Below are 24,195 nucleotides of genomic sequence, written 5' to 3' on the forward strand. Positions count from 1 at the left end.
AAAAAATTGCTGCACGTTTACAATTTGCACAAGAGCACCTGGATGTTCCACAGCAGTACTGGCAAAATATTCTGTGGACAGATGAAACCAAAGTTGAGTTGTTTGGAAGAAGCACACAACACTATGTGTGGAGAAAAAGAGGCACAGTACACCAACATCAAAACCTCATCCCAACTGTGGAGTATGGTGGTGGGGGCATCATGGTTTGGGGCTGCTTTGCTGCGTCAGGGCCTGGACGGATTGCTATCATCAAAGGAAAAATGAATTCCCAAGTTTATCAAGACATTTTGCGGGAGAACTTAAGGCCATCTGACCACCAGCTGAAGCTCAACAGAAGATGGGTGTTGCAACAGGACAACGACCCAAAGCATAGAAGTAAATCAACAACAGAATGGCTTAAACAGAAGAAAATACGCCTTCTGGAGTGGCCCAGTCAGAGTCCTAACCTCAACCCGATTGAGATGCTGTGGCATGACCTCAAGAAAGCGATTCACACCAGACATCCCAAGAATATTGCTGAACTGAAACAGTTCTGCAAAGAAGAATGGTCAAGAATTACTCCTGACCGTTGTGCACGTCTGATCTGCAACTACAGGAAACGTTTGGTTGAAGTTATTGCTGCCAAAGGAGGTTCAATCAGTTATTAAATCCAAGGGTTTACATACTTTTTCCACCTGCACTGTGAATGTTTACATGGTGTGTTCAATAAAAACATGGTAACATTTAATTCTTTGTGTGTTATTAGTTTAAGCAGACTGTGATTGTCTATTGTTGTGACTTTTTATGATCAATTTGTGCAGAAATCTATATCATTCCAAAGGGTTCACATACTTTTTCTTGCAACTGTATATATATATATATATATATATATATTTCAAGGTAAACCTTATATACTGACCTGGCAATCAGTTAAAACCGATGTATAAGGCTACTTTCACACTTGCGGCAGGACGGATCCGACAGGCTGTTCACCCTGTCGGATCCGTCCTTCCACTATTTCGCCATGCCGCCGGACCGCCGCTCCTTCTCCATTGACTATAATGGGGACGGGGACGGAGCTCCGGCGCAGTACGGCAGTTCGCGTTGAGAGGCCTCCGGACTAAAAAGTCGGACATGCAGGACTTTCGCCGTGCACTGCCGTGCTGCGCCGGAGCTCCGCCCCCGTCCCCATTATAGTCAATAATAGGCAAAATAGCGGAAGGACGGATCCGACATGGTGAACAGCCTGTCGGATCCGTCCTGCTGCAAGTGTGAAAGTACCCTTATTACCCTTTCTTTCAACTGAGCCATTGTTTTATCTTTTTTTTTTTTTTTTACACAATCAACATGCCATTGTCTAAATGCAATATATGCAATTAGCATGGCCATGTCATCCTGTGGTGAAAGGAATTCCTCCTTTCTAAAGCCTTCTATCCCATTAGCTAGTAATTCTGATGGGAGGAGTTTTCTATGCTAACAAGCATAGTAATCCTCCTCCATTCATTGTAATGCTGAAGGGCCGGTGACGTCACCGACTGGGGGCGGGGCTTAGCGCGATGTCGGCTGGACAAGTTACCGCCCCTCCAACCTCTTTGCATTATTATCTAGACTGCCAGTGACGTCACCGGGCTCCCTGAGCAGAGGAAGAGGAAGCTATGCTCGCCTGCTAGGGACCCGGTACGTCACTGAAGATAAGAAAAGATTCACTTCCGGGCATGAATTGAAAGGAGGAAAACAGGGCTTCAGCAATATGTTCTAAAGGTACCACATGCATGTTTGTAATGTTTATGTTATTAGATTACTAATAGACAAATGTCCCCAATCCCGGACAACCCCTTTAAGTGCTTTGCCTCTGATACAGAAGGTCGTGGGTTCGAATCCCAGCAGAAACTTTTCTGAAATACAAGCACTGACTCCATATATGGACATACAGGGCGGGACACAATACAGGGCGGGACACAGGAAGAGGCTGCATCGCATCGCTGACATGGAGGTAAGTAGAAATGTTTATTATTATTTTTTAATACCCAACTGTTACTGCCATGGGGGGAGCGGGGGGCACTTGATACTGGCACATGGGGGGAGGGGGGTTGGCACCTGATTCTGGCACCTGGGGGGGGTTGGCACCTGATACTGGCACATGGGGGGGAGAGAGGCACCTGATACAGGCACATGGGGGGGGAGAGGGGTTGGCACCTGATACTGGCACCTGGGGGGGAGGGGGGGTTGGCACCTGATACTGGCACATGGGGGGGGGGAGAGGCACCTGATACTGGCACATGGGGGTGAGGGAGAGAGGCACTTGATACTGGCACTTTTTTAGTGGGGGAGGGGAGATGGCACTATGATACTGGGACATGGGGGGTGGAGAGAGGCACTTGATACTGACACCTGGGGGGGAGGGGGGGTTGGCACCTGATACTGGCACATGGGGGGGAAGAGAGGCACCTGATACTGGCACCTGGGGGGGGGAGGGGAGTTGGCACCTGATACTGGCACCTGGGGGGGGGAGAGGCACCTGATACTGGCACATGGGGGGTGGGGTGGGAGAGAGGCACTTGATACTGGCACTTTTTTTGTGGGGGGGGGAGATGGCACTATGATACTGGGACATGGGGGGAGGAGAGAGGCACTTGATACTGGCATGTGGGGGGGGGGGTTGGCACTTGATACTGGCACATGGGTGGGTTTGGCACTATGATACTGGCACATGGGGGGAGAGAGGCACTTGATACTGGCACTTTTTTGGGGGGGGAGATGGCACTATGATACTGGGACATGGGGGGTGGGAAGGAGAGAGGCACTTGATACTGGCACATTGGGGGGGAGATAGCACTATGATACTGGGACATGTGGGGGGGGGGGGGGAGAGGCACTTGATACTGGCACATGATGGGGGGGCATCTATGGGGACACTTACTGGCACATTATTGGGGGGCATTATGGGGGACACTAGGCCGGCAGCCTATCAGAGGCCGGACACTGAGGGGCATCTACTGGGGCACTATATATGGGGCATTTTATACTGGTACATTATGGGGGGCACTAGCAGGAAGGGGGGAGAGGAGCACTATGGGGGAATTTACTGGGGGCACTATATAGGGGTATTTTATACTGGGACATTATGGGGGCATTATGGGGACATTAGCTCAACTGGGGGCATTACAAGGGGGTATTTTTGCACTGTCACATTATAAGGAGAATTATTACTACTGGGGGGGGGCATTATAGTGGGCTTTATTACTCCCCCATGGTATGACCCCCTAGTAGCAGCACCAGCCTCTCCCTGCTCTGCTATGCCTCTGCCCCTTCTCCAAATCCTTATTATGAAATCTTTCTCATTAGGATAAAGCACAACATCAGCTCCGCCGAGCCCCCGGCCAAAGTGTTGAAGTGGTGTCCGAGATCCCCAAGGGTCAAGTAACTGTAAGTTTTCATATGAAATATGTTTATGTTATACACATATAGCATCCACTGTGCCACACAAAATACAGTATACCGCTACACTGTGCCCCACAATATACAGTATACCTCTACACTGTGCCACACAATATACAGTATACTGCTACACTGTGCCAAAGGAGTGGGGTTTACACAGAAGGAGGGAGGTGCGAAGCGCGCTGGAGGGGCCCTTACAAATATTTGCTGTGGGGCCCAGTCACTTCTAGTTACGCCCCTGGCTAAAGCTACATTTATTCTGGACATGACAGTGTTCGCCCGACTGAAACAGGAAAATACTTTTTTTCCCCCATATACAGTTGCAAGAAAAAGTATGTTAACCCTTTGGAATGGTATGGATTTCTGCACAAATTGGTCATAAAATGTGATCTGATCTTCCTCTAAGTCACAACAATAGACAATCACAGTCTGCTTAAACTAATAACACACAAAGAATTAAATGTTACCATGTTTTTATTGAACACACCATGTAAACATTCACAGTGCAGGTGGAAAAAGTGGTTGAACCTCCTTTGGCAGCAATAACTTCAACCAAACGTTTCCTGTAGTTGCAGATCAGACGTGTACAACGGTCAGGAGTAATTCTTGACCATTCCTCTTTACAGAACTGTTTCAGTTCAGCAATATTCTTGGGATGTCTGGTGTGAATCGCTTTCTTGAGGTCATGCCACAGCATCTCAATCGGGTTGAGGTCAGGACTCTGACTGAGCCACTCCAGAAGGCGTATTCTTTTCTGTTTAAGCCACTCTGTTGTTGATTTACTTCTATGCTTTGGGTCGTTGTCTTGTTGCAACTTCTTTTGAGCTTCAGCTGGTGGACAGATGGCCTTAAGTTCTCCTCTAAAATGTCTTGATAAACTTGGGAATTCAATTTTCCTTCGATGATAGCAATCTGTCCAGGCCCTGAGGTAGCAAAGCAGCCCCAAACCATGATGCCCCCACCACCATACTTCACAGTTGGGATGAGGTTTTGATGTTGGTGTGCTGTGCCTCTTTTTCTCCACACATAGTGTTGTGTGTTTTTTCCAAACAACTCAACTTTGGTTTCATCTGTCTACAGAATATTTTGCCAGTTCTGCTGTGGAACATCCAGGTGCTCTTGTGCAAACTGTAAACGTGCAGCAATGTTTTTTTTTGGACAGCAGTGGCTTCCTCTGTGGTATCCTCCCATGAAATCCATTCTTGTTTAGTGTTTTACGTATTGTAGATTCGCTAACAGGGATGTTAGCATATGCCAGAGACTTTTGTAAGTCTTTAACTGACACTCTAGGATTCTTCTTCACCTCATTGAGCAGTCTGCAATGTGCTCTTGCAGTCATCTTTACAGGATGGCCACTCCTAGGGAGAGTAGCAGCAGTGCTGAACTTTCTCCATTTATAAGCAATTTGTCTTACCGTGGACTGATGAACAGCAAGGCTTTTGGAGATACTTTTATAACCCTTTCCAGCTTTATGCAAGTCAACAATTCTTAATCGTAGGTCTTCTGAGAGCTCTTTTGTGCGAGGCATCATTCACATCAGGCAATGCTTCTTGTGAAAAGCAAACCCAGAACTGGTGTGTGTTTTTTATAGGGCAGGGCAGCTGTAACCAACACCTCCAACCTCATCTCATTGATTAGGCTCCAGTTGGCTGACACCTCACTCCAATTAGCTCTTGGAGATGTCATTAGTCTAGAGGTTCATATACTTTTTCCACCTGCACTGTGAATGTATACATGGTGTGTTCAATAAAAACATGGTAACATTTAATTATTTGTGTGTTATTAGTTTAAGCAGACTGTGATTGTCTATTGTTGTGACTTAGATGAAGATCAAATCACATTTTATGACCAATTTGTGCAGAAATCCATATCATTCCAAAGGGTTCACATACTTTTTCTTGCAACTATAGATATCGCCAGATGTCTGTCAATGCCATTTCCCTGGAGATCCTTCTTAAAGGTGTTGGTTTGACCTTATCTGCTTTGTAGGGGCGATCCTTAGAGTATCTATCTCCCTCCAGGTCCATAACGTCATTAAAGTCCCTAGTTACCAGAACCGGGCAACGTGTTCTAGAGGCAATGAATTCCACCAAAGATGACATAACAGACATAGAGAAGGGAGGAAGAACATAGACAAATGCCAGTATGCATTCAATACCATCTAAATAACAGTGCAAGAAAACAAATCTACCCTCTTTATCAATTCTTTGGGCAATTGGGGTGTAATCTATAGCACTATGAACATAAACACTAACGCCCCGGGAATACGCCGAACAGCAAGCGTGGTAGTCATACTTTGCCCATTTCCTTTTCACATAATTAATGTTCTCCTCTATAAGATGTGTTTCTACCAGGCATATTATCGCGGGAAGATGTCGCTCAACTACATCAAATATGACCACCCGCTTAGCCCTTTCGGCCATTCCACGTATATTCCATGTCAGTATTCTATTCATGTACTTTCTTGTGCAATGGAAAGGCCCTCTGGGCCCGCCAAGAAGACGGGTAGAGAATGGGGAAAGGAGAGAGAGTGACCCGCAGTGACCACCGAGATCCCATCTGCCCAACCCAGCTTCCCTTTACCCTCCCCACCAGCCCCTACCCCCCCACTCAACCCCCCCCCCCATCCTCCCTCCCCAACACCTCTTGGTCAGACAAACCGAACGGTTTGCTAACTTCTTACACTTCGCCCTTCCCCCCCCACCTGTCCACCCCCTTAGTCATCGCCATTACTTAATATGTTACCTATAGATTAGGAACCTATCCCCCTGCCATCTAGCCATTCCCGTACTTCATCTGGTTGGTTAAAGAAAAGAGCTTGGTCCTTGTATATTACTCTCATTTTTGTGGGGGAGAAAAGGGAGTATTTGATCTTGGCTGCCGCTATTCTCTTCTTGACCTCTCTAAATTCACAACGCTTTGCCTGTGTTGCCCTCAAATAGTCTGGATATATTTCTATTTCCCTACCGTTATACTCTAGAGGAGGTAAAAGTCTTTTATTTTTCATAATGTTATCCCTGTCCCGAACATTTATCATTTTGGCCAAGATCGCTCTTGGAGGGCTCCCTACCGGTAGCTGTTTAGTTGGTATCCGGTGAGCCCTTTCCACGGAAAACCCCATAGAGAGTCTATCCACTCCAAGCACTTCTAATAACCATTGCTGAATAAACCCTGTCGGGTCTTCTTTTTCAGACCCTTCAGGGAACCCAACCAGACGTACAGTACAGACCAAAAGTTTGGACACGCCTTCTCATTCAAAGAGTTTTCTTTATTTTCATGACTATGAAGGCATCAAAACCATGAATTAACACATGTGGAATTATATACATAACAAACAAGTGTGAAACAACTGAAAATATGTCATATTCTAGGTTCTTCAAAGTAGCCACCTTTTGCTTTGATTACTGCTTTCCACACTCTTGGCATTCTCTTGATGAGCTTCAAGAGGTAGTCCCCTGAAATGGTCTTCCAACAGTCTTGAAGGAGTTCCCAGAGATGCTTAGCACTTGTTGGCCCTTTTGCCTTCACTCTGCGGTCTAGCTCACCCCAAACCATCTCGATTGGGTTCAGGTCCGGTGACTGTGGAGGCCAGGTCATCTGGCGCAGCACCCCATCACTCTCCTTCATGGTCAAATAGCCCTTACTTTCAAAGCTTTCCCAATTTTTCGGCTGACTGACTGACCTTCATTTCTTAAAGTAATGATGGCCACTCGTTTTTCTTTACTTAGCTGCTTTTTTCTTGCCATAATACAAATTCTAACAGTCTATTCAGTAGGACTATCAGCTGTGTATCCACCTGACTTCTCCTCAACGCAACTGATGGTCCCAACCCCATTTATAAGGCAAGAAATCCCACTTATTAAACCTGACAGGGCACACCTGTGACGTGAAGACCATTTCAGGGGACTACCTCTTGAAGCTCATCAAGAGAATGCCAAGAGTGTGCAAAGCAGTAATCAAACCAAAAGGTAGCTACTTTGAAGAACCTAGAATATGACATATTTTCAGTTGTTTCACACTTGTTTGTTATGTATATAATTCCACATGTGTTAATTCATAGTTTTGATGCCTTCAGTGTGAATCTACAATTTTCATAGTAACATAGTAACATAGTACATAAGGCCGAAAAAAGACATTTGTCCATCCAGTTCGGCCTGTTATCCTGCAAGTTGATCCAGAGGAAGGCAAAAAACCCTGTGAGGTAGAAGCCAATTTTCTCCACTTTAGGGGAATAAAAAATTTCTTCCCGACTCCAATCAGATAACTCCCTGGATCAACGACCCCTCTCTAGTAGCCTAAACCATGTAATATTATTACGCTCTAGAAACACATCCAGGCCCCTCTTGAATTCCTTTATTGTACTCACCATCACCACCTCCTCAGGCAGAGAGTTCCATAGTCTCACTGCTCTTACCGTAAAGAATCCTCTTCTATGTTTGTGTACAAACCTTCTTTCCTCCAGACGCAGAGGATGTCCCCTCGTCACAGTCACAGTCCTGGGGATAAATAGCTGATGGGATAGATCTCTGTACTGACCCCTGATATATTTATACATATTAATTAGATCTCCCCTCAGTCGTCTTTTTTCTAAAGTGAATAACCCTAATTTTGATAATCTTTCAGGGTACTGTAGTTGCCCCATTCCAGTTATTACTTTAGTTGCCCTCCTCTGAACCCTCTCTAGCTCTGCTATGTCTGCCTTGTTTACAGGAGCCCAGAACTGTACACAGTACTCCATGTGTGGTCTGACTAGCGATTTGTAAAGTGGTAGGACTATGTTCATATCACGGGAATCTATGCCCCTTTTGATGCAACCCATTATCTTGTTGGCCTTGGCAGCAGCTGCCTGACACTGGTTTTTGCTGTTTAGTTTGCTGTTTATTAAAATTCCTAGATCTTTTTCCATGTCAGTGTTACCGAGTGTTTTACCATTTAGTATGTACGGGTGACTTGCATTTTTCCTTCCCATGTGCATAACCTTACATTTATCAGTGTTAAACCTCATCTGCCACTTATCTGCCCAAGCCTCCAATCTATCCAGATCCCTCTGTAGTAGTATACTGTCCTCTTCAGTGTAAATTACTTTACACAGTTTAGTGTCATCTGCGAAAATTGATACTTTACTATGCAAGCCTTCTACAAGATCATTAATAAATATATTGAAGAGAATAGGGCCCAATACTGACCCCTGAGGTACCCCACTAGTGACAGTGACCCAATCTGAATGTGTACCGTTAATAACCACCCTCTGTTTTCTATCACTCAGCCAGTTACTTACCCACATACAGATGTTTTCTCCCAGTCTGAGCATTCTCATTTTATATACTAACCTTTTATGCGGTACAGTGTCAAATGCTTTGGAGAAGTCCAGATATACGACATCCATTGATTCGCCGCTGTCAAGTCTAGAACTTACCTCCTCATAGAAACTGATTAAATTAGTCTGACATGACCGATCCCTCACGAAGCCATGCTGATATGGCGTTATTTGCTTATTTCCGTTGAGATGCTCTAATATAGCATCTCTCAGAAAACCTTCAAACAGTTTACCCACAACAGATGTTAAACTTACCGGCCTATAGTTTCCAGGCTCTGTTTTTGGCCCCTTTTTGAATATTGGCACCACATATGCCACGCGCCAATCCTGTGGGACATTCCCTGTCAGTATAGAGTCTGCAAATATCAGAAATAAGGGTCTGGCTATGACATTACTTAATTCCTTTAGGATACGGGGGTGTATGCCATCCGGTCCTGGCGATTTGTCTATTTTAATCTTTTTAAGCCGCTGATGTACTTCTTCCTGGGTCAGACAGGACACTTTTAATGGGGAATTTATTTTTGCATTCTGCATGTCATCTGACAATTTATTTTCCTCAGCGAATACATTGGAGAAAAAAATATTTAACAGCTTTGCTTTCTCCTCGTCGCTCTCTGCGACTCCCCCCTCATTACTCTTTAAAGGGCCAACACCTTCAGCTTTATACTTTTTAACATTTATATAATTGAAGAACATTTTAGGGTTGGTTTTACTCTCTTTGGCAATTAATCTCTCGGTCTCTAGTTTGGCCGCTTTTATTTGTTTTTTACATGTTCTATTTTTTTCCTTATAGTTTTTCAGTGCTTCCGTGCAACCCTCCTGTTTTAGTGTTTTATATGCTTTCTTTTTGTCATTTATTGCTTTCTTTACAGTTCTATTTATCCACATTGGTTTCTTTTTGTTCCTTAACCTTTTATTACCATACGGTATGTACCTCTGACAATGAGTTTTTAGGATGTTTTTAAAGATATCCCATTTTGTGTCTGTATTTGTGAGGACTTTGTCCCAGTTAGTTTGGCCTATGGCCTCTCTTAGTTGGCTAAATTTAGCTTTTTTGAAGTTTGGTATTTTTGTTCCTCCCTGTAGAAACGCTCTTTTGAATGATAATTGGAAGGTTATTACTTTATGGTCACTATTTCCCAGGTGTCCCCCGACCTGCACGTCTGTTGTTCTGTCAGGTCTATTGGTTAATACTAAGTCCAGTATGGCCGTCCCTCTAGTCGGGTCCTGAACCAGTTGGGAGAGGTAATTGTCTTTGGTTATAGCCACGAACCTGTTTCCCTTATGAGATATACAAGTTTCAGTTTCCCAGTCTATATCTGGGTAGTTGAAGTCCCCCATAATAACCACCTCATTATGATTTGCCGCCTCGTCTATCTCGTTTAGTAGTAGATTTTCTGTGGACTCTGGTATATTAGGTGGTTTATAGTAAACTCCTATTAGTAATTTATTGTTGTTTTTAGCTCCATGTATCTCTACCCATAGTGACTCCACATGTTCATGTCCCTCACTTATATCTTCTCGGACTGTGGGCTTTAGACAGGACTTTATATAAAGGCAGACCCCTCCCCCTCTCCGGTTTTGACGATCCTTTCTAAACAGACTGTAACCTTGTACATTAACTGCCCAGTCATAGCTATCATCCAGCCATGTCTCAGTTATTCCCACTATGTCATAGTCCTCCTCACACATCACTAATTCCAGTTCACCAGTTTTATTAGTCAGGCTTCTGGCATTAGTATACATACATTTGAGAGGTTTATGTATATTTTTTACCCTACACCTTTCCTTCTGAATTGTTCTAGTCCCTCCTTCCATTCCTCCCCCATTCTTATTACCTTGCCCCCGGTCTCTATCTGCACTATCTTCCCCTCCTATAACGTAATTACCCTCCCCCCCAGTCCCTAGTTTAAACACTCCTCCAACCTTCTAGCCATCTTTCTCCCCAGCACAGCTGCCCCTTCCCCATTGAGGTGCAGCCCGTCCCTACGATAGAGCCTGTTGCCGATAGAAAAATCGGCCCAGTTCTCCAGGAACCCAAACCCCTCCATCCTACACCAGTTCTTGAGCCACTTGTTAATCTCCCTAATCTCCCATTGCCTTTCTTGTGTGGCTCGTGGTACAGGCAGTATTTCGGAAAATACTACCTTAGAGGTCCTTGCCCTCAGCTTTTGACCTAAATCCCTGAAATCATTTTTAAGGACTCTCCACCTACCTCTAACTTTGTCATTGGTTCCGATATGGACCATGACCGCTGGATCGTCTCCAGCCCCTCCCAGTAATCTGTCAACCCGATCCGCGATGTGTCGAACTCTAGCGCCAGGAAGACAGCACACTGTTCGGCGATCACGGTCTTTGTGACAGATTTCCCTATCTGTTCCCCTAATAATGGAGTCTCCCACTACCAGCACCTGTCTGGCCTGCCCTGCTCTCCTGGTTCCCTGCTTACTGGAGCTGACATTCCCCTGACTGGCAGAGGAAGTGTCTGGCTGCAGCAGTGCCGTCCCCGGACTGACATCCCCCTCATCTGCCAAACGTGCAAACTTGTTGGGGTGTGTCAGATCAGGGCTAGCCTCCCTGGCACTCTTCCCTCTACCCCGCTTTCTAACTTTTACCCAGCTAGCTACCTCACTTTCCTCAGCCTCCTCTCTGTCACCCTCCCCCTCATCTACCCCAAAGAGTGCTTGCTCGGTGAGAAGCAAACTCTTTTGCAAATTATCAATGCCTCTCAGTGTTGCAACTTGCCCATTTAGAGACTCGATCTGCGATTCCAAACGGGTAATTTGCTCACATCTAGAACAAAGATATACACCCTCGAACGGCTGTTCCAGGACTGCATACATCATGCAAGATGTGCACTGGACTGCGTTGTAAATTGTGCAACACATACTAAATGGGGATTACAACAGTAAAAAAGTAAAACAGTATAAATGATTTAGATTTAGACCCTGTCTGCTGTAGTTGAAGGACCACGTAAAATTAAGCCAACAACACACAAGGAAATTATATCCAACCTTAGTTTCCAAACTCCTTTTCTTAAACTCCTTATTTCCTTATAGTCATGAAAATAAAAAAAACTCTTTGAATGAGAAGGTGTGTCCAAACTTTGGTCTGTACTGTATATTCGCTCTGCGAGATCTATCCTCCATTTGAGTGACTCTTTCCTGTAATAAGTTCTTCTCGGTTTCTATCACCCCAATTCTATTCTTAATCCAATCCATCTCTCTCTCTTTAGCTCTTTTGGAACCAACTGGAGGTCTTTGACTTTCTCACGTACTTTATTCATCTCATCTTTAATTAAGGAAAGATCAGTTTGAACTGTGGAAATTTTAGCGGATAGATCTCCCAACGCTTGGTTCGATTGTTGAACCGCATCCAGGATATCTGTCAGCTTCTGATCCACTATATCTATCCTCTCTTTTGTTACTGTGTGCTTATCACTCCTTCCCGCTTCACCCATTTCCTCTATAAATGATGGATCTATTTGATCTATTTTGTTCTCCCTGTTGCCCTTCTGGTTAATCCTAGTTTTGTATTGCGGTGACTTCAGAAATTTGTCAATTTTTAAGGCTGGGCTACCTCCACTTGCACCGATGGACTTCCTACCTGGAACCTTTGCTGGCATTATAAGATAAAGCTTACGACATTAACACTATTAAAAAAGAGAAAAAAAAAAAGGAAAAAGGGAGAAAACAAATAACAATTGTCACGCTATGAACAGATTCCAAAGTATTATGGCGACAGATTATATCACATGGCGTAGCAGTCCAGGATGTAGCATAAATAGTTAGGAACCAAGGGCTCCTCAGCCAGGGGAGTTAGAGTGGTTGATAGCCACAATGTTATCAAGTAGTTGTTTTAAGTCGACCCATCTCCCCCTCTCTCCCCCCCCTGCCAATGAATGCGCAAACAACAAATATCAGCAAACCAAGAAGGGTTAACAGGACAAATGTTAATAAATATTAGTAGATACTGCTTTTGCTTCTCTTTGATTTCCTGGTAGTATATATAGTTAATAAAAAGTTAATCAAAACAGATCGGAACAAAAGTTCATCAGCTAGCAGAGTTAAGAAGGCTGATATCAACTAGTTTTAGTTGTTTTAGTTGCCAATGCTGACTCTCCGCCTGAAACTCCAGGACACCGCTCCATCCCACAAACCACCAGACATCGCAGAGTAATCCAGGCAGGGTCTGCGACACGGGTACTACAAACAGCCCGGATTCACCAGCCGCAGCAGAACCAGACACACATCAGCAGGTGAGCAAGTGTTAGCAAATGTTAACAGAGATTAATTATGCTTGCTTTGCGGAGTTAGTTCATGGATTGTAAAACTCACTCCTTGGGCTACTCACACCCTCCAGACCAGCGCAGATCATCTGTGTCCCCCAGACGGGTAACGCTCAAGCTGCCACCGGACGCCGCTACTAGCACATGAACGCATGCGCTCTCCATGGCGTCTCTGGCATCCGGCCTAGATCAGACCGGAACGAAGGAGAGCAGAGTCAACGGAGCCAGGGGATCTCAACAACCACCAGACAGACCCCACCGCCAGGTCGGATCAGTGTCGACACCGCCAATCAAGGTCCCACCATCGCAAACTTCCAGCCACCCTCCATCTCGACTGGGGCCCGTCATCCAACATCAGGCCGGGGGCAGGATACGGGGAATGTCGACGCTCAGCAGGTACGAACGGTCCAACACATGAGGCCAGGAGGTGGGAGGGATCGCGGCACGCCTACGTCCGTCACGCCATGCCGCTACGCCCGATGTGGAAAGCATGTTAAAACTTTGTTAAAATAGTTATAAACTGTAAGAGAATTGCTGTTTCTGTAAAAATCACAGAAAGTCATCTGACCGGCTGCAGCTCTGAACAGCTGCGCATTAAGTATCCTAGCTATTTTAGGACCGGACCTAAGGTCACTGGGAACAGGTGTCACTGACTGAAAAGGAGGCGTGGTACCTGTCACTTTTGAGTTTGATGAATACTGTATCCCCATACTACTTCTGTATAAACAATTACAGAGAAACAACCATGTACAAATTCGGATGTAGCAGAGTCAAAAGTCACTCTTGGTGGGTTATCACATCTAGATAACACATCATCACTGTAACTGTTAACTCTGCTGCATCTGTACCTCTTATGCAAATGTTAACACACACACTTGGTGAAGAACTATCAGTGACTGACAGCTATCTCTGTATACACACTTACACAGAGAATACTATCAACCACTGTTAATACTATTAAAGGGGTTGGCCACAATGTTAGCACTTATTCAAACTGGAAAGAAAGTAGGGAGATATTACACTTAGGCCTCTTTCACACAACCGTATGGCTTTTTCAGTGTTTTGCGGTACGTTTTTCACGGATCCGTTGTTCTGGTTTTTGTTTCCGTTGTGTTTCCGTTTTTCTTTTCTGTTTTTCCTCATGGCATATACAGTATACAGTAATTACAATTAATATTTTCAATAGATGGTTCCGCAAAAACGGAACAGATACGGAAGACATACGGATGCATTTCCGTATGTGTTCAGTTTTTTTTGCGGACTCATTGACTTGAATGGAGCCATGGAACGTGATTTGCGGGCAATAATTGGGCATGTTCTATCTTTCAACGGAACGGAAATACGGATAAGGAATGCATACGGAGTACATTCCGTTTTTCTGCCGAACCATTGAAATGAACGGTTCCGAATACGGCCCGTATACGGAATGCAAAAAACGGCCCTTAAAAGAAAAAAAAACGGTCTTGTGAAAGAGGCCTTACTAATATATCTTCTTAAAGGGGTATTCCCATCTCAGTGATCATAGTGTAATTTAATAAATATGTCCCATTGAGCATTTTTGTAAATATATCTTATTAAAAATTTCCCAGCGTTCCCTCTAAAATTTGTTGCCTCCTACCTCATTGTATATGTTTGGTATCCCATAGATACGGCCACCTCTTGGCCGCTGCATCCATGGGCCGCGCTTGCGCAGAAGAAGTAGCTCCATCCAGTGCCCGGCCTCTTCATGTTATCGCGAACGAGCACGGCTCCGGGCGGCTGCGCATGCGCTGATGTTTATTCCTTTGTCCGCGTCTAAAACAGAGCCGCGCAATTTTAGGAGCAGTGCAAAAGAATATAGATCTGCGCATGTGCGGCTGCTCGAAGACTTCTGAAACTACAGAGGAGCGTGAGGACGTGCCAGAGAAGGATCAGAGGACCGGAGGCAAGTTCAAGAGAGGTGAGTATTATTTTTAAAATATTATATCCACCACTAAATCCACCAACGATATAATAATATATGATAATATAGGGCATCAACAGGAATTGAGGAACTCCATTATGTCATCTAGGCACATAGGGGGAAGACAAATATGCAGTGGATGGAACAAAGGGGCCACATTTATGGAATTGAGTGACGATTCCCCAGCAGGGGGGAGGGGCTTCACAGAGACTGCAGGCTGCTGATGACTCATACAATCCACATGAACCAGCAGGCAAGGACTGAGCTCTGAGTGATGTCATAAGGAGGCGTGGCAGGCCTTCACTCAAACTGCCTAAGGGCTCTTTCACACTTGCGTTCTTTTCTTCCGGCATAGAGTTCCGTCGTCGGGCTCTATGCCGGAAGAATCCTGATCAGTTTTATCCTAATGCATTCTGAATGGAGAGAAATCCATTCAGGATGCATCAGGATGTCTTCAGTTCCGGACCGGAACGTTTTTTGGCCGGAGAAAATACCGCAGCATGCTGCGCTTTTTGCTCCGGCCAAAAATCCTGAACACTTGCCGCAAGGCCGGATCCGGAATTAATGCCCATTGAAAGGCATTAATCCGGATCCGGCCTTAAGCTAAACGTCGTTTCGGCGCATTGCCGGATCCGACGTTTAGCTTTTTCTGAATGGTTACCATGGCTGCCAAGACGCTAAAGTCCTGGCAGCCATGGTAAAGTGTAGTGGGGAGCGGGGGAGCAGTATACTTACCGTCCGTGCGGCTCCCCGGGAGCTCCAGAGTGACGTCAGGGCGCCCCACGCTCATGGATGACATGTCGCATGGATCACGTCATCCATGCGCATGGGGCGCTCTGACGTCATTCTGGAGCGCCCCGGGAGCCGCACGGACGGTAAGTAAGTATACCGCTCCCCACTACTACTATGGTGCCATAGTAACACTGAACGCATTTTGAAGACGGATCCGTCTTCAAATGCTTTCAGTTCAGTTGCGTTTTTCCGGATCCGGCGTGTAATTCCGGCAAATGGAGTACACGCCGGATCCGGACAACGCAAGTGTGAAAGGGCCCTAAGACAGCCCAGCCTTAGCAGCAGGAAACCAGGAAGTGAACAGCATAGCTGGCTGCAGGTGAGGATGAAAGAGCAAGATAGGAATACCCCTTTAACCCCTTAAAGACACAGCCTAATCTGACCAGTGTCACTTTATGTGGTGATAACTTTAAAACGCTTTGACTTATCCAGGCCATTCTGAGATAGTTTTTTCGTCACATATTGTACTTCATAACACTAGTAAAATGGAGTCAAAAAAATTTATTTTTAATTTATAAAAAAAATACAAAATTTACACAAATTTTGGAAAACTTTGCAAATTTCCAAGTTTCAATTTCTCTACTTCTATAATACATAGTAATACCTCCAAAAATAGTTATTAGTTTACTGTAATGACCGACGTCACGCACAGGGAGGAAAACAGGGAAAGCCCTGCCCAAGGGAGAGGGAAAGGTGGTGACCCCTAACTCACCTTGCGGCTGGCACCTGACTGCCCTGACGTCCCTAGACGGGTTCCTCACCCGTGCGGCGATCACGTGCCTAAACCCTGGCTTTCCCTAATATGAGCCCTAGATAGTGAACAGGCCGGTGGGATCGCTAGTCCACACCACTATCACTAAGAGGGAAACACCAGGGAGAGGACAGACAAAACAGACAAACACATACACCCAGGTGGGCGACCACAATAAACCAAAAAGGTCCAACAGGGATCCGGAGGGTAGCGTTCTGGACCAACTACCAGCGAACGCAGCAACACAGCTCCAGAAGGTCAGAATAGATGTCCAGGCAGGAAGCTCTATCTCTGGCAACCAGAGAAGTGTGAGAGAGGAATATAAGGAGGTCTGGGAGTGCTGGACAAGGAACAGCTGAGGAGAAGGAGCTACGGATCCCTGAGTGAGCCAAAAGGGTTTGCTAAGCAAACCCAGAAAGCTACCATAAGGAAAACAGCCCTATCTTAAATAGAGCGTGCAGCCAACCGCTGCGACTTCCTGACCCCGGGTATAACGGAGTCAGGCGTGGTTCTCGATACCCTCGTGACATTTACATTCCCCATATGTCTACTTTATGTTTGGATCATTTTGGGAATGCCATTTTATTTTTGGGGGACGTTACAAGGCTTAGAAGTTTAGATGCAAATCTTGAAAATTTTCAGAAATTTTCAAAAACTCACTTTTTACGGACCAGTTCAGGTCTGAAGTCACTTTGTGAGGCTTATATAATAGAAACCAACCAAAAGTGACCCCATTCTAGAAACGACACCCCTCAAGGTATTCAAAACTGATTTTACAAACATTATTAACCCTTTAGGGGTTCCCCAAGGGTTGATGGCAAATGGCAGGCAGATTTTGCTGGACTGTTTTGACACCATGTCCCATTTGAAGCCCCCCTAATGCACCCCTAGAGTAGAAAATCTAAAAAAGTGACCCTATTTTGGAAACTACGGGATAAGGTAGCAGTTTTGTTGGTACTATTTTAGGGTACATATAGTTGCTCTATATTACACTTTTTGTGAGGCAAGGTAACAAGAAATAGCTGTTTTGGCACATTCATCTGACAGGTTAGATCATGTGGTATTTTTATAAAGCAGATTGTCACGGTCACGACAATACCAAATATGACTACTTTTTGGGTTGTTTGTTTCAGTTTTACATAAAGCATTTTTGAAAAAGTTTTATTAGTGTCTCCATATTCTGAAAGCCGTAGTTTTATTTATTTTTTGGGTGACTGTCTTGTGTAGGGGCTCATTTTTTCGAGATGGGATGACGGTTTGATTGGTACTATTATAGGGTGCATATGACTTTTTGATGGCTTGCTATTAGACTTTTTGTGATGTTAGGTGACCAAAAAATTGCTTTTTTTACACAGTTTATATTTTTTACTGTATTCACCTGAGGGGTTAGGTCAAGTGACATTTTTATAGAGCAGATTATTATGGACGCGGCGATACCTAATATGTCTACTCTTTTTTTAATTATGTAAGTTTTACACAATGATTTCATTTTTGAAACAAAAAAAGATGTTTTAGGCCCCTTTCACACGGGCAATTTTTCCGCGCGGGTGCAATGCGTGAGGTGAACGCATTTTTATAGAGCAGGTTCTTCAGGACCTGTCAAAGTGATGTCACCACAGGTCCTGAAGAAAGAACAGAAGATCGGCAGCTACGCGATCAATTGGAGGAGGTGAGTTAATATTTTTTTTATTTTTTAGCCCTCAATTGACCTTGTACTAAGCATTCTGTATTAAAGAATGCTATTATTTTCCCTTATAACCATGTTATAAGGGAAAATAATTACATCTACACAACACCGAACCCAAACCTGAACTTCAGTGAAGAAGTTCGGGTCTGGGTACCACATTCAGTTTTTTATCACGCGCGTGCAAAACGCATTGCACCCGCGCGATAAAAACGGAACAAACTGACTGCAATTGCGTACCTACTCGCGTGGGTTTGCCGTAATGCACCCGGGATGCATCCGGACCTAATCCGGACACGCTCGTCTGCAAGGGGCCTTAGTGTCTCCATAGTTTGAGAGCCATAGTTTTTTCAGTTTTTGGGCGATTATCTTAGGTGGAGTATGTTTTTTGCGGGATGAGATGACGGTTTGATTGGCACTATTTTGGGGTGCGTATGACTTTTTGATCGCTTGCTATTACACTTTTTGTGATGTAAGGTGACAAAAAATACCTTTTATTTTTACATTTTTTGAAAAAAGTTTTTACGGTGTTCATCTGAGGGGTTAGGTCATGTGATATTTTTATAGAGCAGGTTGTTACGGACGCGGCGATACCTAATATGTCTACTTAACAGCTGGCCACTGTGTTTTATGTGCCTTCTATTACTATATCTGTACAGCTTACTGCTGGGACTGAGGCGTTCCTTCTATTGCTATGTCTGTATAGCTTACTGCTGAGACTGGGGTGTTCTTTCTATTGTTATGTCTGTACAGATTACTGCTGAGACTGGGGAGTTTCTTCTATTACTATGTCTGTACAGCTTACTGCTGGGACTGGGGAGTGTCTTCTATTACTATGTCTGTATAGCTTACTGCTGGCACTGGGGCGTTCCTTCTATTGCTATGTCTGTATAGCTTACTGCTAGGATTGGGGTGTTCCTTCTTTTACTATGTCTGTACAGCTTACTGCTGAGACTGGGGCGTTCTTTTTATTGCTATGTCTGTACAGCTTACTGCTGGGACTGGGGAGTTTCTTCTATTACTATGTCTGTATAGCTTACTGCCGGGACTGGGGAGTGTCTTCTATTACTATGTCTGTATAGCTTACTTCTGGCACTGGGGCGTTCCTTCTATTGCTATGTCTGTATAGCTTACTGCTGGGACTGGGGTGTTCCTTCTATTACCGTATGGCTTTTACAGTGTTTTGTGGGCCATTTTTAACGGATCCGTTTTTCGTTTCAGTAGTGTTTCTGGTTCCGTTCCATTTTTCCGTATGGCATATACAGTAATTACTTAGAAAAAATTAGGCTGGGTATAAAATTTTCTGTAGATGGTTCCACAAAAATGGAACGGATATGGAAGACATATGGAGTACATTCCGTATGTGTCCCTTTTTTGCGGACCCTTTGACTTGAATGGAGCCATGGAACGTGATTTGTGGACAATAATATGACAAGTTCTATCTTTCAGCGGAACGGAAATATGGAAACGGAATGCATACGGAGTACATTCCGTTGTTTTTGCGGAACCGTTTAAATGAATGGTTCCGTATACGGAACGCAGAAAACAGCCCATATAGGGAACGCAAAAAACGTTTGTGTGAACAAGCCCTATATCTGTACAGCAGTTTTTGATAATGTCTGAGGGGCTCTTGTCTCTATGTAAAAACACAGGGGGGCGGGGATGTCATGTGACTGCTCCTCTGAAGATGCTTGCTGCAGTGCATGCTGGGATTTTTACTTTCTCTTTACAGCTGCTCCTCCCACACAACTGGTCTGAGGAGCTCCTCCAGGAAAGTGTGCCATGGTGAACAGGTTAGAAAAATTATACAGTATATAGCCAGTACACTTAGCTTTAAATATTAATACTTCATAGTTTTGGCTATTGTCTGCGACACTTTGGATTTTTGATACTTAGGGTGGCCAACCCCTTTAATCAATGAAACCAGAAAAAAATGCAAAATCGGGTGGAAGTGGATGAAAAAATTGAATAGCATCATGCGGTAAATCTGACCTACTGTATTCCTTTCATTCTCTGGGTTCGTATGATTACACCACATTAAAGGGGTTGTCCGGGTTCAGAGCTGAACCCGGACATACCCTTATTTTCACCCCGGCAGCATCCCTGAACCTAGCATCGGAGCATCTCATGCTCCGATGCACTCCCGTGCCCTGTGCTAAATCGCGCAGGGCACGGGTTCTTTTGTTTACAATAACACGCTGCCGGGCGGTAACTTCCGCCCGGCAGTGTGTTCGGTGACGTCACCGGCTCTGAGGGGTGGGCTTTAGCTCTGCCCTTGCCCTTTTACTGGCTAGGGCAGAGCTAAATCCCGCCCATCAGTGCCGGTGACGTCACCGGGGTTCCTGTCAGCCCCATGGAGAGCCCCGGTACGTCACCGGAACTCCTAAAAATGCCTTTGCCCTGCGCAATTTAGCACAGGGCAAAGGAGATCATCGGTGCATGAACTGCTCCAATGCTCATGTCAGGGGGGCTGCCTGGGTGAAAATGGAGGGATGTCCGGGTTCAGCTCTGAACCCGGACAACCTCTTTAAGGCTACTTGCACACTAGCATTTTTTGCGGATCCGTCATGGATCTGCAAAAACGCTTCCGTTACAATAATACAACCGCATGCATCCGTCATGAACGGATCCGGTTGTATTACGTCTTCTAGAGCTCTGACGCATCCGTCTTGAACACCATTGAAAGTCAATGGGGGACGGATCCGTTTTCTATTTTGCCAGATTGTGTCAGAGAAAACGGATCCGTCCCCATTGACTTACATTGTGGGTCATGACGGATCCGTCTTGAACACCATTGAAAGTCAATGGGGGACGGATCCGTTTTCTATTTTGCCAGATTGTGTCAGAGAAAACGGATCCGTCCCCATTGACTTACATTGTGTGCCAGGACGGATCAGTTTGTCTCCGCTTCGTCAGGCAGACAGCAAAACACTGCAGGCAGCGTTTTGGTGTCCGCCTCCAGAGCAGAATGGAGACTGATCGGAGGCAAACTGATGCATTCTGAGCGGATCCTTTTCCATTCAGAATGCATTAGGGCCAAACTGATCAGTTTTGGACCGCTTGTGAGAGCCCTGAATGGATCTCAGAAACGGAAACCAAAACGCTAGTGTGAAAGTAGCCTTACATGTTTTTTCTTGTGCTTTAATAGTGAAAAAAAATAAAAACTTTGGAAAAAAGTTATGACCCCTATAACTTTCTTATATTTCCACCTATGGAGCTGTGTAAGCACTATTTTTGTGGGGCCAATCTGTAGTTTTTATTGATACTATTTTTGAGGGTGTATGACTTTTTAATAACTTTTTATTCATTTTTTTCTGCTCCCGGGAAGGCTGCCTCAGATGCCATGGTCACAACTGACTATGGCTTCTCAGGTGTTAAATGTCTGTTATTGCTGAGCCAGAACTTGAGTATTTCCAGAACTCTCATAGCGGTGAACAAAAGGGGCCATGCTTGTGCAGTTCACACTCCTTCACTTCGGGAGTGCTCTAAAGCTAGGAGCAGGTCCCAGAAGTGGGACCCATACCTTCTAACAATTATGACATATCTTAATATGCCATCAATGTCTGAGATGGAAATATTCCTTTAACCCCTTAAGGACCAGGTCATTTTTCACCTTAAGGACCGGACAGATTTTTTACAAATCTGACATGTGTCACTTTATGTGGTGATAACTTTAGAACGTTTTTACTTATCCAAGCCATTCTGAGAATGTTTTCTCGTCACATATTGTACTTCATGACAGTGGTAAATTTTATTTAAAATATTTAATTTTTATTTATAAAAAAAAACTAAATTTACCAAAAGTTTTGAAAAATTCACAACTTTACAAATTTTAATTTCTCTGCTTTTAAAACAGATAGTGATACCTCATAATAGTTATTACTTTACATTTCCCATATGTCTACTTCATGTTTGGATCATTTTGTGAATGCCATTTTATTTTTTGGGGACGTTAGAATACACTTTTTAACCTCTTCATGACATCGGGCGTACCTTATGTCCTGGTACTTAAGGACACAGGGCGTACCTGTACGCCCTGTGTATTTCCGATCACCGCCGCGCAGCGGGCGGTGATCGGAAGCTGGTGCCTGCTCAAATCATTGAGCAGGCACTTCAGCTAAATGCCTGCGGTTTGCGGCTTTTATTTATTGTGGCGGCGGCGGGCGGTGCCATCGGGTCCCCATGGGGCTGTGCGGGGGACCCGATGGCATGGAAGGCAGCGCGATGCCTTCCTGAGGCATCTGCGCTGCTTTACGGTGACGAGCCTGTGAGATCCAGCCCCCTGGATCTCACAGGCCGGAAGCTGTATGAGTAATACTCACAGTATTACTCATACAGCCAATGCATTCCAATACAGAAGTATTGGAATGCATTGTAAAGGATTAGACCCCCAAAGTTCAAGTCCCAAAGTGGGACAAAAAATTAAGTGAAAAAAAAAGTTGAAATAATTAAGTTTTCCCCCCCAAAAATTAAAAGTTTCAAGTAAAAATAAACAAAAACGTAATTTTCCCCAAATAAAGTTAAATAAAATTGGTAAAAAATAGGGGGGGGGGGGGAGTATACATATTAGGTATCGCCGCGTTCGTATCGACCGGCTCTATAAAAATATTACATGACCTAACCCCTCAGATGAACACCGTAAAAAAATAAAAAATAAAAACTGTGCTAAATAAACCATTTTTTGTCACCTTACATCAAAAAAAGTGTAATAGCAAGCGGTCAAAAAGTCACACGCACCCCAAAATAGTGCCAATAAAACCGTCATCTCATCCCGCAAAAATCATACCCTACTCAAGGTAATTGCCCAAAAACTGAAAAAATGATGGCTCTCAGACTATGGAAACACTAAAACATGATTTTTTTGGCTTCAAAAATGAAATCATTGTGTAAAACTTACATAAATAAAAAAGAGTATACATATTAGGTATCGCCGCGTCCGTATCGACTGGCTCTATAAATATATCATATGACCTAACCCTTCAGATGAACACCGTAATTTTTTTTTAATAAAAACTGTGCTAAATAAACCATTTTTTGTCACCTTACATCACAAAAAGTGTAATGGCAAGCGATCAAAAAGTCACACGCACCCCAAAATAGTGCCAATAAAACCGTCATCTCATCCCGCAAAAATCATACCCTACCCAAGATAGTCGCCCAAAAACTGAAAAAATTATGGCTCTCAGACTATGGAAACACTAAAACATGATTTTTTTTGCTTCAAAAATGAAATCATTGTGTAAAACTTACATAAATAAAAGAAAGTATACATATTAGGTATCGCCGCGTCCGTGACAACCTGGTCTATAAAAATACCACATGGTCTAACCTGTCAGATGAAAGTTGTAAATAACAAAAAATAAAAACGGTGCCAAAACAGCTATTTCTTGTTATCTTGCCTCACAAAAAGTGTAGAATAGAGCAACCAAAAATCATTGTACCCTAAACTAGTACCAAAAGAACTTCCACCCTATCCCGTAGTTTCTAACATGGGGTCACTTTTTGGGGGTTTCTACTCTAGGGGTGCATCAGGGGGGCTTCAAATGGGACATGGTGTAAAAAAGAAAACAGTCCAGCAAAATCTGCCTTCCAAAAACCGTATGGCATTCCTTTCCTTCTGCGCCCTGCCGTGTGCCCGTACAGCAGTTTATGACCACATATGGGGTGTTTCTGTAAACTACAGAATCTGGGCAATAAATATTGAGTTTTGTTTGGCTGTTAACCCTTGCTTTGTTGCTGGGAAAAATGGATTAAAATGGAAAATTTAATTATGAAATTTCATCTCCATTTGCCAATAACTCTTGTGGAACACCTAAAGGGTTAACGACATTTGTAAAATCAGTTTTGAATACCTTGAGGGGTGTAGTTTCTTAGATGGGGTCACTTTTATGGAGTTTCTACTGTAGGAGTGCATCAGGGGGGATTCAAATGGGACATGGTGTCAAAAAAAACAGTCCAGCAAAACCTGCCTTCCAAAAACCGTATGGCATTGCTTTCCTTCTGC

General features: G+C 44.2%; 1 long non-coding RNA gene across 1 annotated transcript; it reads left to right on the forward strand.

The window, feature by feature from the left end:
• The first annotated feature begins 1,699 nt into the window (after positions 1 to 1,699).
• On the forward strand, positions 1,700 to 21,683 carry LOC120979309. Its single transcript, XR_005774269.1, has 3 exons — positions 1,700 to 1,820; positions 17,007 to 17,012; positions 21,673 to 21,683. It is a non-coding gene; the product is annotated as an uncharacterized LOC120979309 (long non-coding RNA).
• The last annotated feature ends 2,512 nt before the right edge of the window (positions 21,684 to 24,195 follow it).

The sequence above is a fragment of the Bufo bufo genome, chromosome 9, assembly GCF_905171765.1.
Source record: "Bufo bufo chromosome 9, aBufBuf1.1, whole genome shotgun sequence".
Classification (NCBI taxonomy): Eukaryota; Metazoa; Chordata; class Amphibia; order Anura; family Bufonidae; genus Bufo; species Bufo bufo.